The 16932-nt window shown below is 40.6% G+C and overlaps 1 protein-coding gene across 2 annotated transcripts in view; it reads left to right on the top strand.

The window, feature by feature from the left end:
- The window catches only part of Plekhm3 (pleckstrin homology domain containing M3), a 219853-nt gene that overhangs the window by 103509 nt on the left and 99412 nt on the right, over positions 1 to 16932 (top strand). The gene's annotated exons all lie outside the window — the stretch shown is intronic.

Raw genomic sequence — 16932 nt, 5'->3', positions numbered from 1 at the left:
AAACAGATGAATGACTTTTAAAGTTTAATAAAACACAACAGAACATTTAAGAGTCAAATCATTTTTTATACTTTTGTTAGTACATGTCCTTTTAATGGTTGACCAGGTTTGCAGCCAGGAAGAAACTAAGGTTTTGTGTGTCCAGCCCTAAGTTCTGAGTATGTTAAGTTTTGGTTTATCATTTAAATCTACATCTTACTCCCTAAGAAGCTGTCAGACACTAAATGAAAGCATTAATTTCCTTATATATATGTACTGATTCTTTCAAGAGTCAGTTAAAAAGCAATTGTGACAACTTTCAGAATATCTCAAACTACTGTGATTCTGATCTTCTGTTGTTTTCCTCTCTGGTTGTTTCACCCAGAAGGAATGAGATCCACTTAAAACTGTGTTCATATCCTTTGGGTGTTCTTCAAACTTGAAATTCTTTTTTAAGGTGTTGTGTGTGTGTGTGTGTGTTTTCATTAAAAAAAAACTGAAGACTTTTGTGTTCTTTGTTCCTCTGCAGGTAAGAAAGTTATTTTGTTTTATTATTTTTTAAAAAAAAATTTGTAGTTGCAAATGGACAGCATATCTTTATTTTATTTGTTTATTTTTGTGTGGTGCTGAGGATTGAACCCAGTGCCTCACACGTGCAAGGCAAGTGCTCTGTCACTGATCTACGGCCCCAGCCCAAGAAAGTTATTTTAAATAACAGAAATAATTTTAGAACATTTAGTTGAAGAGGTCTGAGAGAAGCCTGGGGCTTTAATTTCCACTCATGTGTCAGATTCAAACCTACTGGAACATATCAGTTTGCTCCAACTCCTTCAGTCCTGCGTGTTCTTTACTGCACAAGCAAGCTTTACGGCACTGGCTGAACTGGATAGGGGTATATTTTTAATTACAATTATGCTGTGGTGTTCCAAGAATAATAATCAGCTGAAACACTCAATGTGCATTTCCTGTTACTTTCTAGCAGTCCGTCTGATCATAGTATGAGGACCCAGACTCTATCACTTGAGAAGTGGGTTTTAAAGGCACCAAACATTCTTGTAAAGGTGGTTTAAAATAGAATGGGTGGCTCCAAAGTGAATACTCTTTGAGGAAGCCTTTCAGAAACGAGTTTTGATATTAGATGAAGAGAAAGAATCAGAGTAATTCCGTATTCATTTTAGGGTATCAAAGTAGTGTGTGCCCGTTTGGAATAATAAAACCTGCTTTTTAAGGCTTTCCTGTACCCTGCTGTCTTTTTCTTCTTCTTTTCTTTTTTCCCCTTATAATAATCAAACCATACGTGCCAAGCAGCTTGCTTAAATCAGTGCTGGTGGTGTTCTTGGTGGCCAGGCCATTAGCCCCCGGAGCCCCATAAGCAGCTTAATCAGTTTTCAGCCTGGTAGTAAAGTGATAAAGGCAATCAACAGCTTATCAAACTCCCCGTGGGTGGGGCAGCTAGAGCTCAATGCATCCATTTACTGAGCAGCTCACTCTAACCCAGGTCTTTGTGCCTGGCTTAAGAGCCCCAAACTTATCATATTTAGAGGAAGTTTAATTCAATTACATTTTCTGCCTGAGGTGGGTTAAATTGGATTTAGCTTTTGATCTGTCTGCATTTTGACTATCTGCACTGAAGGGCACCCCCTACCCCATCTTCTTTCAGTTTCTGGGTAAATGACAAGCATGTTTTCTAGGTTTGAACTGATCTTGAAAACACATAAGAGTAAGAACATAGGGAGAGGGAGAGAAAAAAAAAATACTTCTGCTTTGTGAAAGAGCTAGTCAATGGTAGCAGGAAACCCTACCTTCCTGACCCAACCACCAGCTCCTCGAGGCCCTGGGCCGTTTTCACATCTCCCTAGCTGCTTTGTCATCCTGTTTCAGCTTCAGGAATTTAAGAATAAATTATTTTCCCCTGTTTGATTTCATTCCTCACTCCCAAAGGTTTCTATAAGAGCAGATTTTTCTATCTTATAAAATAACTGTAGAAAAAGGAATTTTCATGTACAGATTTTGAAGGGAAAAAGAAGATAAATTAAACCAAGTGCTTGAAGAATCATAGAAAATGACAATACAAATATTCTTCCTAAATGCACAGATTTCTTTCTACAAGTTTCTCTTGAGTACATTTGAGTACATTTTTCCATTACTTTTTATTTCAAAAACAAACGTTTTTCTTTGAAAAGAAAAAAAGGTAAACCTTTAATGAATATGGTAGAGAGATACGTGATTTGTAGAGAATTTAAAAGTATTATAGTATGCAAAGCACTAATAATACATAAAGGTGCTGAAAGGATTTTGGTGCCAAAAAATTTGCCACCTTCTTGTCTTTCTCCAGATTCATATTTATAAATAATAGTCTCTAAAGTTTTAGTAAATAGATTTAGTCCTCAATTTGGCTGAAGATTTCAAGCTACTTTTATGCATCTATTTTTACAGTCAAGACAATTTCCCCCTGCTTTTCATTATTTGAATTTATTGCCCTCTTTGCATGTATTCTTTCTTACTCTTATACACTTGGATAGGAGGAAATAAATAGCAAGGGTTGATGATTGCCTAGTAAAGGAGATTTTTTCCCATTTGTTCTGGGAGCCACAGTCACCTGGCTACTGCTCACTGAGCATCAGTTATTGGCAAAATTTATTTGGATGTTAAGTAACTAAATTGCTCTCCGTGTATTACTAGCATACACATCGAAATGGTAGTAGCTCAACAGTACATTGTCATTATCTACTGTGATCAATTGGCAGCATTTAGCCTTAGCCATCACATGTGAAATAGAGACAAGAACCCCTCTGGCCTAGTGGCAGGGCCAAGAAAGCAGCAGCATAGAGAGGTGGAGGGTCTCCAAATCTGAGAAGTTCCTGAGAATACGAGCTTGATTCACTCATTTCTTAAGTTTGGAATTCCAGATAAATTTCTGTTCTACAAAGTAGATAATATTAGAAGAATATATTCAATCTGTGCACTTTGAATATAAAATTAACATTTACATTTTCTGCCTGAGGTAGGTTAAATTGTAAAATAAAATCCCTTTTTTTTTTTTTTTGTTAAAATAAAATCTTACGAACAGAAACATTCAGGAAGTATGAATGCATAGTGGGTTTTTGAAATGACAAAGCAGTTTCTTATAAAGGAAATCACTAACCATATGTGAACAAATGGTCATGTATTGGTGCATATTTTTAATGGGGAAACTTCTTTTGAGAGCTTTTCCTTGGTTTGATGCTTTGAGAAGGGGAAATAGAATAGAATTTATGTTTGGTTATTTTCAGTCTTTCCACCATTATCACAAATCAGTGGGAAAGTTTAGGTCAGGAATTCTATAAAAAGATATGCTCAAGTGAGGCAGTGGGAACATACCCTTAGTGCCTTAGCTTTCCCCTTTCCACAGTGAGTGTGTAACAAACCATCCCTTACTCATGTTCCTTTGGCTCTCTTACCACTGATAAAGAAGTTCCAAATTTTACCAGTATATGTAAGTTACTATTCAAGAGTTCTAGTTGTTCTTATGGTGCAAATCAGAACCTTGGTTTAATATGTCATTCCTTGGACTGTGTAAATGATAGGAGAATTCTTCTAGAGTTCCTTCTACTTGCTAAAAGAAAAGGTCAAATTGACTTCTAAATTCTGTCTACCTGTGCTCTTGCAACAAAACCTAAAATGCATATTAATGACTAACTCTTCTGGTGTTACTCACCTTTGGGGCATTTGTAAGTTAAGTATTGAATGATTCTATTTGTACATGATTCAAGAGAAAGGATACTGGATGGTCCCTTGGGGGAGGCAGTTGGTTAGAGTAGCCCCTCTCCACCTACTCCCTCCACTGCCCACCACCTCAGCTACACACACACACACACACACACACACACACACACCTCTGTGAGACAATCTAGCGGGCTGATTTTCCCATTGTTCACCTTCTCAGAGTCCTGAATTTCCAAAGTAGGCCCTTCCTTAAAGTTAAGAAGTTTAGATTCTACTTAACATAATATATATTGCCCAAGAAAATAAATTGTTACTTTGGCACAGATTCATTTGTCTTGTTAATAAATTGAAAACATAACATGATATTTCAGGAGAAAATATTTCCACAGATAAGTCTTAATGACAGGTAAGGAAGGAAAAGTCTAGAATTTGGAATAAAGGGTTACAAAGTGGGAAGGATGCCAAAGGGAAAGACCTACAGCACCTGAGAGCCAAGAAAAGAGAAGTAACCAAATGCACACTACCTTTTTAGAGTTGCCTAGGTCCCAGCTGTTTGTTTTATTCTAAAGCAATGAACACTTACACAAAACAACTGACATAATTCATGGAAGATGTAAATGTTCAGTGAATCACTGGGAGGCTGGGTGGGTAGATCGGTAGATGAATGTATGCATACATATATATCTGCATACACTATCCTGAGATCACTAGCTATCCCTCTAAGTGGAACTTAATTTAAAATTAGACCCTAAATAAAACAAAATTACAAATGTTCATCTGAGTAATATAAAATGAAAAATTGCTTTTTAAAAGTTTTTTATTGGGGCATTGAAAGATACATAATAGTGAGATTCATTATGCCATATTTATGCATGCACATAATATAGCTTAATCAATCTCACTACCTAGAACCTTCCCTTTCTCCTCTGCTCCCTCTCCCTGGTCCATTTGCTCTACTCTACTGATCTCCCTTCTATTATTACTATTTTAATTAGTGCATTGTGATTTTATATATAAATGGGGTTCATTTTATCATTTTCATATATGGACATAGCACAATTTGGTAGTGAATTTCTGCTTTTTTAATTTTTTATTGATTTTTTTAAAAATAAATGACAACAGAATGCATTACAATTCACATTACACATATAGGTCACATTTTTCATACCTCTGGTGGTATATGAAGTATGTTCACACCAATTCGTGTCTTCATACCTGTACTTTGGATAATGATGTCCATCACAGTCCATCATCATTGCTAACCCCCTGCCCCCTCCCTTCCCCTCCCACCCCTCTGCCCTATCTAGAGTTCGTTTATTCCTCCCATGCTCCCCCTTCTTACTCCACTATGAGTCAGTGACTTATATCAGAAAAAACATTCGGCATTTGTTTTTTGGGATTGGCTAACTTCACTTAACATTGTCTTCTCCAACTCCATCCATTTACCTGCAAATGCCATGATTCTATTCTCTTTTATTGCTGAGTAATATTCCGTTGTGTATATATGCCACATTTTTAAATCCATTCATCTATTGAAGGACATCTAGGTTGATTCCATAGTTTAGCTATTGTGAATTGTTCTGCTATAAACATTGATGTGGCTGTGTCCCTGTAGTATGCTGTTTTTAAGTCCTTTGAGTATAGACCAAGAAGAGGGATAGCTGGGTCAAATGGTGGTTCCATTCCAAGATTTCCAAGGAATCTCCATACTGCTTTCCATATTGGCTGCACCAACTGGCAGTCCCACCAGCAATGTATGAGTTATCTTTTTTCCCCACATCCTTGCCAACACTTATTGTTGTTTGTCTTCTTAATAGCTGCCATTCTGACAGGAGTGAGATGATATCTTAGAGTAGTTTTGATTTGCATTTCTCTGATTGCTAGAGATGATGAACATTTTTTCATATATTTGTTGATTGATTGTATATCCTCCCCTGAGAAGTGTCTGTTCAGGTCCTTGGCCCATTTATTGATTGGGTTATTTGTTTTTTGTTTGTTTGTTTGTTTGTTTGTTTGGTGTTTAGCTTTTTGAGTTCTTTATATACCCTAGAGATTAGTGCTCTGTCTGATGCGTGAGGGGTAAAAATTTGCTCCCAAGATGTAGGCTCTCTATTTACCTCACAGATTGTTTCTTTTTTTTTTTTTTAAGAGAGAGAGAGAGAGAGAGAGAATTTTTTTAATATTTATATTTTAGTTTTCGGCGGACACATCTTTGTTTGTATGTGGTGCTAAGGATCGAACCCGGGCCGCACGCGTGCCAGGCGAGCGCGCTACCGCTTAAGCCACATCCCCAGCCCCACAGATTGTTTCTTTTGCTGAGAAGAAACTTTTTAGTTTGAATCCATCCCATGTATTGATTCTTGCTTTTAATTCTTGTGCTATAGGAGTCTTATTAAGGAAGTTGGGGCCTAATCCCACATGATGAAGATTAGGGCCTACTTTTTCTTCTATTAGACGCAGAGTCTCTGGTTTAATTCCTAGGTCCTTGATCCACTTTGAGTTGAGTTTTGTGCATGATGAGAGATAAAGGTTTAATTTCATTTTGTTGCATGTGGATTTCCAGTTTTCCCAGCACCATTTGTTGAAGAGGCTATCTTTTCTCTCATGTATGTTTTTGGCACCTTTGTCCAATATGAGATAACTGTAATTTTATGGGTTAGTCTCTGTGTCCTCTTTTCTGTACCATTGGTCTACCACTCTGTTTTTGTGCCAATACCATGCTGTTTTTGTTACTGTTGCTCTGTAGTATAGTTTAAAGTCTGCTATAGTGATGCCACCTGCTTCACTCTTCCTGCTAAGGATTTCTTTAACTATTCTAGGTCTCTTATTTTTACAGATGAATTTCACTGCTAAGGATTGCTTTAACTATTCTAGGTCTCTTATTTTTACAGATGAATTTCATGTTTGCTTTTTCTATTTCTATGAATCTCTGCTGTTTATATGTCAGAATAATAGTGAGTTTTTAAAGTTGCAAACTTTATGAACACCCACTAAAACATTCTTGAACTAACTCTTCATTAAGTTTTTTGCTGGTCCCCATACCCAGAGAGCTGTAAATTGTCACCTGTGTGACCTAATCATTTGTCAAAACAGAAATACTACAAACAGGGCTGGGGATATAGCTCAGTTGGGGGCTGGGGATATAGCTCAGTTGGTAGAGTGCTTGCCTCATATGCACTAAGGCCTTGGGTTCAATCCCCAGCACCACAAAAAAAGAAAAAAGAAAAAAAGAAATACTACAAACAGCAGTCCCACCTCAGCAGCTTCACAGTATGTTCTAGTTAGTGAGTAGGGTCACCAAAAGTCGATGCCCAAGGCATGTCAAGGCAACTTTTTGAAAACATACTTTGCTGAATTCTTTAAGGATGTTATATCAATTATTTTGCATGGCCCTGACCCAACAAATAAACACATCATCAGAGAATGTTGTTCTCTGTAGGCACTCTTCAGAGTCAGTGGACAAAGGCCGGGCCTAAGTGGGCACTCAGCACAGCTGCCCTTTCACCAAAGAAGTAACAGGTGATGACCTTTATTCATACTGGGGCCAATATCTTTGAATCCAGAGCCCACAGGAACAGCGCCTCAGTGCCCACAACCCAGTCACCAGTCCCCAAGCTTCAGGAGCCCAAGGAACTTGTATTCATAGCCTCTCAGCAGCTCTGAGCCCTGTGCCATTGTCCACCCAGGCGTTAGCAGGCAGGATAACTAATTAGGAGCATTCGGATTTAACAAGCAGAAAAACAAAGTGTGACAGCTCGCCTGTGTTGTTCTGCGGCCAGCGCCTGTGTCTGCAGTGGCCGCACTGCCTTCACAAACCCCTGAATGCAATCTGGGGCAAGACTGGAATGAGGCTCCATTAAAACATCAGCCAATCTGTTAGCTACTTTTTCCAGGGTTAGTCCAACTAATTAATGAACTAGGAAAGAAGACCATAAGTTATTTGGGGGACAAGTCATGCCTTTTAAATAAGCGAATTTTTACAAAATGAATGTGTATGTTTTCCTCAAAAAATCTTTCCTGGGCAGAGGGAAGGGATCAAATGTTATTCTTTGAAGGCTCCACTAACCCTTGGCAGCAGAGCAGATGGAAAGTTGCTGCTTCTCAGGCGAGCAGGTGTCTCTAAGTAGGTGCTGAACAGTTCATGCCTCATGCTCAGACTCCCAGGCTGTTTCAGATTATGTGGAGAGGATAAAGGGCAGAGTGACAAGCCCTGCCAAGGACCAGGATTAGTGCCAGACCAGAGATCCTCAGCCTTTAGCATCTGGACCACTTGCTGATCAAAACTACTGGCTTTCTGGTGTTTTGGTGATGGGACCAGGTAGCCAAGGGAGTTAATGCATGTGGTTAAGAAGGTGACAGTGCAGACTGTTCTTTAGACAAGCTGGTTAGCCATTGCCTTGAGAACACTTTCCTAGGTACCACACCCAACTACAACCTGGTTCACAGATATATTAAAGGGTTGGGGGAGGAGAGCAGAGCCTGGGGCAGAAAATGTGATGGCTAAATGCAAAGTTACTGCCCTTTTTATGTGAGAGTGTTGGATGGAGGGCCCCATTGTACAGGAAAGAAAGAACTGGGTTGAGGCTCCAGAGCCCCTCAGGGGTAACACTTTCATAGTAGACGAGAATGAAGCCCAGAATTGGAGGGTGTTCAGTCAGCACTAAAATCAATTTCTTGGGATCCCAGACTCCTGGCTCCCACTTTTGCTTTGGCTTCTAGCCATTTGGGTATTGTTACTATTCGGTTTTGTTATTGTTGTTATTTCCCATTTATCAAAAAGCAATCTAATACTGGCTAAGTAAGGGCTTGTTTTCAAAGGAAATGGCAGAATTAAACTATCTCCTGTCTATCTGCTCAGGCCAACAGAAATGTTATTACCTCCCACAGAAATGTTATTAGTCACCAGGAACAGGTAAAAAGGGCTTGGGTCAAAACCACTCCATTACATGATCAGAGAAACTATCATTGGTTGATAAAGCATATTTCTATGTATTAGTTATCTGTTGCTATGTAACTGATTACCATGAAACTTAGTAACTTAAAACAAGAGTGAACAGTACTTGTCTTTCACAGTTTCTAAGGGCTGGGAGTTCAGGAACAATTTAATTGGGAAGTAGTCTGGGGTCTGTACTGAGGTTGCAGTTGAGATGTTGGTTGGGCCTGTAGTTACAGCTAAGGCCAAGAGGCCCTTTCCCAAGGTAGGTGGGTGAGTCCCAAGCCTGGCGAGCTGGTGCTGGTGGTTGGTGGGAGGCCTTCTGCTTCCATCCACATGGTCCTCTCCACGGGCTACTTAAGTGTCCTCATGACATGATAGCTGACTTTTGAATGTTGTGAGAGAATGAAGCTATCCTTTCTGTGACCCTGCCTTGGAAGCCAAGATCGCATCATTTCTGCCCCAGTCAGTTCACTAGAAATGAATCCCTGAAGCTGCTCCAGGGGTGCAGTTGATTAGTACATGGTGCATAGACAGCAGAAACGGATCACTAAGTCTGATCCACGTTTAAGGACCCGAGAATTAAGTTCTGCCTTTCAAATGGAGGCATTTTTTAAAAAATACTTTTAGTTGTAGATGAACACAATACTTTTATTTTATTTATTTTTATGTGGTGCTGAGGATCAAACCCAGTGCCTCACACATACGAGGCAAGCGCTCCACCACTGAACTACAACCCCAGCCCTCAAATGGAGGCATTTTAAGAGCATATGAATATATTTAAAAACTACTATAATAATAGCATCTCATATCTGCATATTGGTTTACACTTTAAATAGTGTAATTCCAAAAACAACTTTGTGAGATAGACAGGCCTGCCTTTTTAAAATTTGCATAACCTACATGATAGGCAAAAATACCAAGGCTTGGGAAAATGAGCTGGCTTGCCAAAACTGCACAGCTTCTGCTCAGTGAATGAGCTCTGACTGACAGCCATGCTTTCTTACTCTTTGTCCAGGGTCCTCTCTGCTCTACCAGATGGGTGTATGTACATAAAAAAACAGATCTCCACTTATGTAATCTTGTACTTGCTGTGTTTATGGCACAAAGATATAAGGGGAATGGATAAAATAATGTTTGCAAAAAGCACCAAGAAAAGGAAAATATGAAGTCTGTCATGATTCCTGTAGTTACTTCCTATACATAGCCTGGGAGGCATCAGAAAGCATCGGGTCACCTGTCATACAGGATCATTCACAGGGAATGGCCTTGGGCCCCAGCAAAGTGTTTTGGCACTTTCCCCTCACTTTTTGTTATCCTGGTCAGAATTCCCTTATGCTACCATAGCCAGCATGAGAGGGGGCCCTAGGAATCCCTGATTCTTCCTTGCTATTCAATTCGGTTCAGCAAATATATGTTGAATGCCCACTGTGTGCTAGCACTGTGCTAGAAACAGAAGAGACAAAGGTGAATAATTCAGTTCCTTCCCTCACTGAAGTTACTGTCAAATGAGAGAGGCAGACAAGCTTCCTTTTTCTTTTTTTAAGTCAGTGGAGTTGAATACAAGGTAATTGGGAAACCCATCTAACCCATCGCAGCAGATTGCATTTGCAGTGTTGGCCATAACAGTATCTCCCATCCCACACTCATGCATACACTATGACTTTAACACCTGCCATTGAAAGTGGGGTCTTTGTTCCCTTTCCCTGAATTTGGTTGGGCCTATGACTATGGAAGTGTTGCTATATGATAGAAGGCCAAGTCATGAAAGGCAATACAACTTCAACCTAGTGTTTGGAGGATGCCCACTCTTGGAACCTAGGCTCTATCTCACAAGGAAATCCAAAGTAGCCCACGGACAGGCCATTTATGGTCATGGTAGCTGACAGCCCAGCTAAGCCAAAGCAGCCATCACCCACCAGCAGATATGTGAGACATGGGACTCTGAATTACACAAGATCCTCACCTTCAAGTCTTAATCAAGGCTACAAATGAGTCTACAGATATTTTGGAGCAGAGACAAGCCACCTCCACTGTCTGAACTCCTGACCTATAGTATCTGTGAGTATAAGAAAATTATTGTTTTCTACCACTAGATTTGGGGTAATTTGTTTTGTAGCAATAGTAATTGGAACACCCAGTAATTTGGCTGTCAGAGTGGGCTATCTAGAAGCTGTGATTATAAGTTAGATGTGGAGCCTATAGACATGAGCCAGGCAATGGGAATGGGAAGAGGAATTTTAGGGTTTGGTGGCCTCAAACCCCTCAATGACCTAATCCACAGTATTTCTGTCATGGAGGCCAGCAGGAGAAAATTTTAATTACTGACTATTTTATCAGCTTTTTCACTGCTGTGACTAAAGGACCCGACCAGAACAACTGTAGAGGAGAAAGAGTTTATTTGGGGGCTCAAATGGTTTCAGAGGTCTCTGTCCATTAACAGCCGGTTCCATTCCTCAGGGCTCAAGATTAGGCTGAACATCATGGTGGATGAGTGTGGTGGAGGGAAGCAGCTCACATGATGATCAGAAAGCAGAGAGAGGTCTCCACTTACCAGATAGAAATATATACCCCAAAGCCACGCCCCCAATGCCCTACCTCCTCCTACCACACCCCTTCAGTTACCACTCAAAATTCACTGATTGGGTTAAGGCTCTAGTAACCCAATCATTTATTCTCTGAACCTTTTTGCATTGTCTCACATGTGAGCTTTTGGGGGATACCTCACATCCAAACCATAACACTGACTTTGACATTTCTAAAGAACATTCTACCTGCAAGCTTCAGCATTATTTTGATAAATGTCTTAACAAAACATTCATGGGATAAGTATAATGGTGTTGCTTCATTTTCCCCAGAAATGAAAGATTATACAATGTACCTAGAGCTGAAGAGAATAGAGTTTTAAAATCTTTCCATCCCACTTGTGCACCTCAAATGTGAGCCCATTCTGTGTCACCAAACCCCTGCTGGGCCTTCATTTAGCAAATATTTATTAAGCGTGTACTATATACCAGCAGCTATTCTAGCCTTGATATTGAGAGAGCTCATTTCTCAGAAAAGGACTGATGATATCTAATGATTATGACCAAACTCTTGCACTCTACTATGTGTCAAGGACTTCCAATAGAGGCTTCTCATGACTCTGTTCAGCCTGGTGATGTTCAGTGGGATTTTATCCCCTGGTCCTTATGCCAACCATCCTACCAAATTTGCACTTGGTCTTCAAAGGGCCAGAGGAATAATAAGAAGGCCCTATCTAGTCAGGTGTTGAGAGCTGAGCACTTATAGCATAGATACACTCATTTGACAATGCCCCCAAGATGGAACCAGAAAGTACGGCAGCTCCATAAGACAGCATCATCACAGGTGTCCTAGCAGACACCATTGTCTGCCTGTGAGAAGAGCTACTCTACCCATTTCTTCTACCCATGGAACTTGCAGCTTTTCAATAATATCACCCCACCTTTCTGAGGGAAAACTTGAAAGCCAACAGGGGCAGCTTCTCCTTATTGCTGTTTGGTTTTTATCTTAATTTCCATTAAAATCCTAGAGAACCATCAACACATATGCCCCTGGAATTTCAAATAAAGAAAAGGTATAGGGAGCAGTACTGGTCACTCAAAAAGCTTCCAAAGCATAACAAGCCCAGGCTTCCTAGCCAGTGAGCAGATAGATTTTTTATACTCTCTTCGAGAGTTAGTCTTTTACATATTCATCCATATAAGAAGAAAGTAACAAACACCTATTACATATCAGGCACTTACTGTAACAGGTGCCAGGGGCAGGATAGAAAACTGCCCTCTTGGAGCACATTCTCTCCTGACTTTCTTCTGAGGGGGCAGCAAATGATAGCAGCAGCCTACTAATCCATTCCCCAGTTTAAAGGAGAGAAATGCAGCTTCAGAGCAGAGCTCTGTTGATTGGGATTCCTGCAGAGACCAGGCGAGTGGCATCAGTGCCCACAGCAGGCTTGGGGTGAGACTTCAGGTTGTGATGATGAACCAGAGGGCACCTCCTTCTGGAGGGGCAGCTATTCCTTAGTAGCCCCCGAGTTGTTCGCTCTACTCATTTTCCAAGAGAAGCCGGAAATCAGTATTTTTATGTGAAATTTCTCAATATTTAAACACTCTGCAGGCCAAACAAAACACAGACACCAGTTTTGACCTCTGCTTTATAATAGAGAATGCCTGCTTTTGTTCCGTCAAACTAATGAATGCTCAATTTCGAGAAGGAATTTGGAGGTTAGTGTTAGATTGTGCTCCTCAATAGGCTGCAGACCCCATCCCACACCCTTAAGATACTAATTGACAGACTTGCACAGGCTGACATCTGGGCTCTCAAAGTGGACACACACAAGGAAACAGGCAAGCTATTCCAGGTCACTTTGCAAGGTCAGGGCAGCAATGCAAACATTAGAAAGGCTGAAGACGAAGGTCAGGTGGCAGCAAGGGAGCCCTACAGTGCCTTGAGCTGTTGGTTAATAAATCATATTCGAAAGGTATCAGCAGCCTCCCTCTCCCTGGCATTGCTTTGTGAGCTGGAAAATTAAATAGAAATCAAAATTAAGATGGCTGTCAGGAGCTTTAGGAGACCAACACGCCAGTGTGAGGCCAACATGGGATGAAGTTTCTCCCTGGAGCAAAGGTCTTCAAGGGGGTGATGATATCTGACACTGGGCATCGCAGAGGGCATAGCTACTGCAGTAGTGATGCATGGAGCTGTGGAGCCTGCCTGTCCATGTTTGGTGCCTGACAGGCAACTTTGAGCAAGTCCCTTCCCTTCATTCTTCGAGCATGAAGTACTTCATCTCTAAAGTGAGGATAACAGTACCTGCCCCCAGCGGGTATTATGAGGCTTAGTACAGGTGAAGCACTTAGAACTCTGCCTAGAAGATGGGACTTTACTAGTGGTACACTACTGGTATTAGTGTTGCTGGGAAATGTGGGTTTTTCTTCAGTAGCTCCCTGGAGCCTTCTTCAGAGTCACAGAGCCATTACTTCTGTAGACATTAGATTATAGCCATCACCACAGATATCATACTTGCTGTATCCCAGCTTTGCCTATTAGATTCTGCAGGGGAATCTAGGCAACAGGAACCTTCTGTAGCTGCAGTTGCACAGTCACCTTATGGAGCAGCAGAAAAATGCTGGGTGGGTTCCCTCCTACAGGCAATGTCATCCTACAGGGGGATTGCACCTGGAGGGCCCTCACCCTCAAGGTGATGCCCTCTCCCAACAGAGTAAGTCAGGCAGTCCCCTGGGCTTCTCACCTTTCTTTGCTATTGCCCGGTCTTCAGACCATGTACCTGAAGGTGAATTTCAGCTTACCAAGAAAGGTGAGCGCCTCCCACATCTTTTTCTTTGAAGAATTCATGCCCTTTGGGTGGGTTATGCATAGTTCTCTTCAATGTTAACAAAAAGCAGTCTTCTTGTAAATTTTGTAGAATCATAAGAGTACACATTTTTGTGCTTAAGGAAACCACTGTGCCCATACTGTTTCTGAGCTATAGGAGAGGCTTACTAGACTGAAATGTTGGCAGAAACAAAAAGAAGCCCTGTTTCTTCCCACCTGCAATCATAGTTTTACTAGCTTGTAAAGCACACGCAGAATTTGCAGTACATTCTTCTCTTGCAGTAGGGGAGAGGCCCTGCTGTGAATGTAATTGGCTTTCTAGCTTTCTTTAACATTGAGGTGGAGGGAGCTGGACTGAAGGGCCTTTACTCTTAGAATTAACCCATGTTGAATTGTGTTTAAATTCCATGCATCTCCCTGAATGGATGTGTTCCATTAAGTCTTAGAAGTGGCTTATCTCAGAATATATCCCCATCTGTATCAATTCTCCTCACTTTGTTGAAACTAAGTTTCTTTTTCTTCTCCCTTTCTCTCTCTCTCCCTCCCTCACTTTCTCCCTCTCTCACTTTCTCCCTCCCTCCCTCCTTCTCTCTCTCCCTCTCTCATCACTCAATCTCTAATGGATTTTTAACTTAATCTTAAAAGGGATTATTTTGAACCATGGTAACCCCTGTTAAAGATATATGGCATCTTCACATGACAGTGTCATATAGTACATCCCATTTGAACCACGTTTTTCCTCTGACTTTGGCTTTGTAGGATGTCTGTTCCTCAGAAAAGGACCACAGGCATAATCTAGATGGAAACTGTCTTACTTTACTTCTAAGATCCTGAGTTTCCTCTTGTATGAAGTCAAAATATTGGATTAAGCAATCTTTACAGCCCCTTCCAGCTTTAGGGCCCTGGTTCCATGATTCTATGATCCATGAGAAGCAATTAAAATGCAGAAGCGGCTCCATGTGTCTCTGCTTCCTGGGGCTTCCCAGCCAGTATGCATAGTGCAGCCAGGTGCAGCCAGAAACCTGGAATCAGCTGGATCTCTGAATATGGGCTCAGTACCTTCAGTTCTAAGTGACAAACAGAAAGATTTCTGTTTGACAAAGGTCAGCTGTTCTAACTTCTTGTCATTAAGTAGAAGTTTTAAGCATTTTCACAAATACGATCTGAAGGAGAGCTTACAAAAACAAGTTAAATATACAAGCATTGCTTGATTATGAGAACAGATTCTAAGAAATGCATTGTTAAGCAACTATGTCATTTTATGAACATACTATGTACTTACACAAACCTAGATGATGTGGGTCAATCACTTGACATGGCCTCTAGCTACAATCAAGAGATACGGTAAACCCAAAATGTGTAAGACTGCTGCCCATTTAACATGGCAGGCTGTTTTACTGTAAACCTTTTATAAAAGTTAAACAAGTAAACTCTAATGATAAAAAATATAGACAGTATAATAAATACACAAACCAGTAACATAGTTGCTTACTATCATTATCAAATATTGTAAACTGTACGTAATATATTATACATGCTATATATATAGTCTTACATCATTTAACAACATTGTTTTGTGAAATGTGCCAGTATACCATTTTGTCATCATGCAAACCAGGCTGGATAGCTTAGCACTAGGAGGTATAATCTTATGAGACCACTGTCATATATGTGGCCTGTTGATGACTGAAATATCCATGTGGTACCTGACTATACTGATTTTACTTATTCCTTAAAGACAAATTGTCTTCTTAGTACTTCACAGTTCAGTAGCAGTTAAACTAATATCTAGCCCATAAAAGTTAGCTAATAAAAATTTTAAAATGGCAGATAACATGCTATTTCCTTCAGAAATAAGTAGACCCAGTCAGGTTAGTGTTCTACTAACAGCAGAGAACCCAGTACAGGTGTAAGAGGTGGGACTGTTTAGGAACTTGTGATTTCAGGCACACTGAGGCAATGAGGCTTTGTAAGAGAAGGTTTAGAGTAAAATTTGTGTTTCAGGGGAAGGAGATGGAGGAAGGATTCCTGGCTGGAGTAGAGGTCAAGGGTGCAGAGAGAAAGTAGGCGAAGCAGTCATGGGTAATAAAACTACTGATTTGAGTTTCACCTTTTTCTCTCCTCTTTGCTTACTGCCTGCTGGGGACAGGGACTGATCATGTGGAAGACAGGCAGGAGGAGCTAGAAAAACCGTGATCCTAGCCTATTTATTCTATCCCTGAGTCGTAAAGGCACAGGCACACTGAAGACAAGGGACCTACTCATTCCACTCTCCTTTTACAGCAGTTAGCCAAGAGGGGAGAAGGAGGAACAGTCAGAAAACCCAGGACCAGGGAGAAAACAGTGTGTTCTTTACCAAGTCACGTAATATCTCTGGTGCTTAAAATCTTTGTCTGTAAAGTGAGAAGGTTGTTCTAAGTAATTGGGTTAATAATTGCTCCCCATTATTATGTGCCCAAGAAATGTTACATACTTTTTTATTATTGAGTGCTGACTCTAGGCCAGACCTGTTCTAAATCTGCATGGATTATCTCACTTAACCCTCACAATAGCCCTTCAAGATAGGTACTATTATTATCTACATTTTACCAATGAGATTAACTTGCCCAAAATCACACTGCCCAAAATGAAGGAGCAGGGAGTTAAACCCACTCTGTCCTGTTCTAGTACACACCTTGTTTGGGGTTTTTTTAGTTGTGTTGGTTTGTTTGTTGTCAATGTTGTGTGAAGTGTTTCAGGCTTATCAAAATATGAAGAAGAACAAATACTACTAGCTGCATGATTGCCTTGGCAGTTGAAGTCCCCTCACTGGAGAAATGAGCAGTTGCTCATGGGACTGCTTCCTTTCAGCACTAATGTTCTCTCTTTGTAGAGGCAAACTGCTACCAACAACTGCTAGCAGCAAAGCAAAGCCCTTACCAAGCCAAAGCTCCACCAAGCCTTTCCCTGGGTGAAAGGAG

The sequence above is a fragment of the Marmota monax genome, unplaced genomic scaffold (genome assembly GCF_021218885.2).
Source record: "Marmota monax isolate L192 unplaced genomic scaffold, Marmota_monax_Labrador192_F-V1.1 WCK01_AAM20220418_F8-fsc00095, whole genome shotgun sequence".
Lineage (NCBI taxonomy): Eukaryota > Metazoa > Chordata > Mammalia > Rodentia > Sciuridae > Marmota > Marmota monax.
The sequence above is the reverse complement of the archived record's forward strand: the minus strand, read 5'-3'. Positions and strand labels throughout refer to the sequence as shown.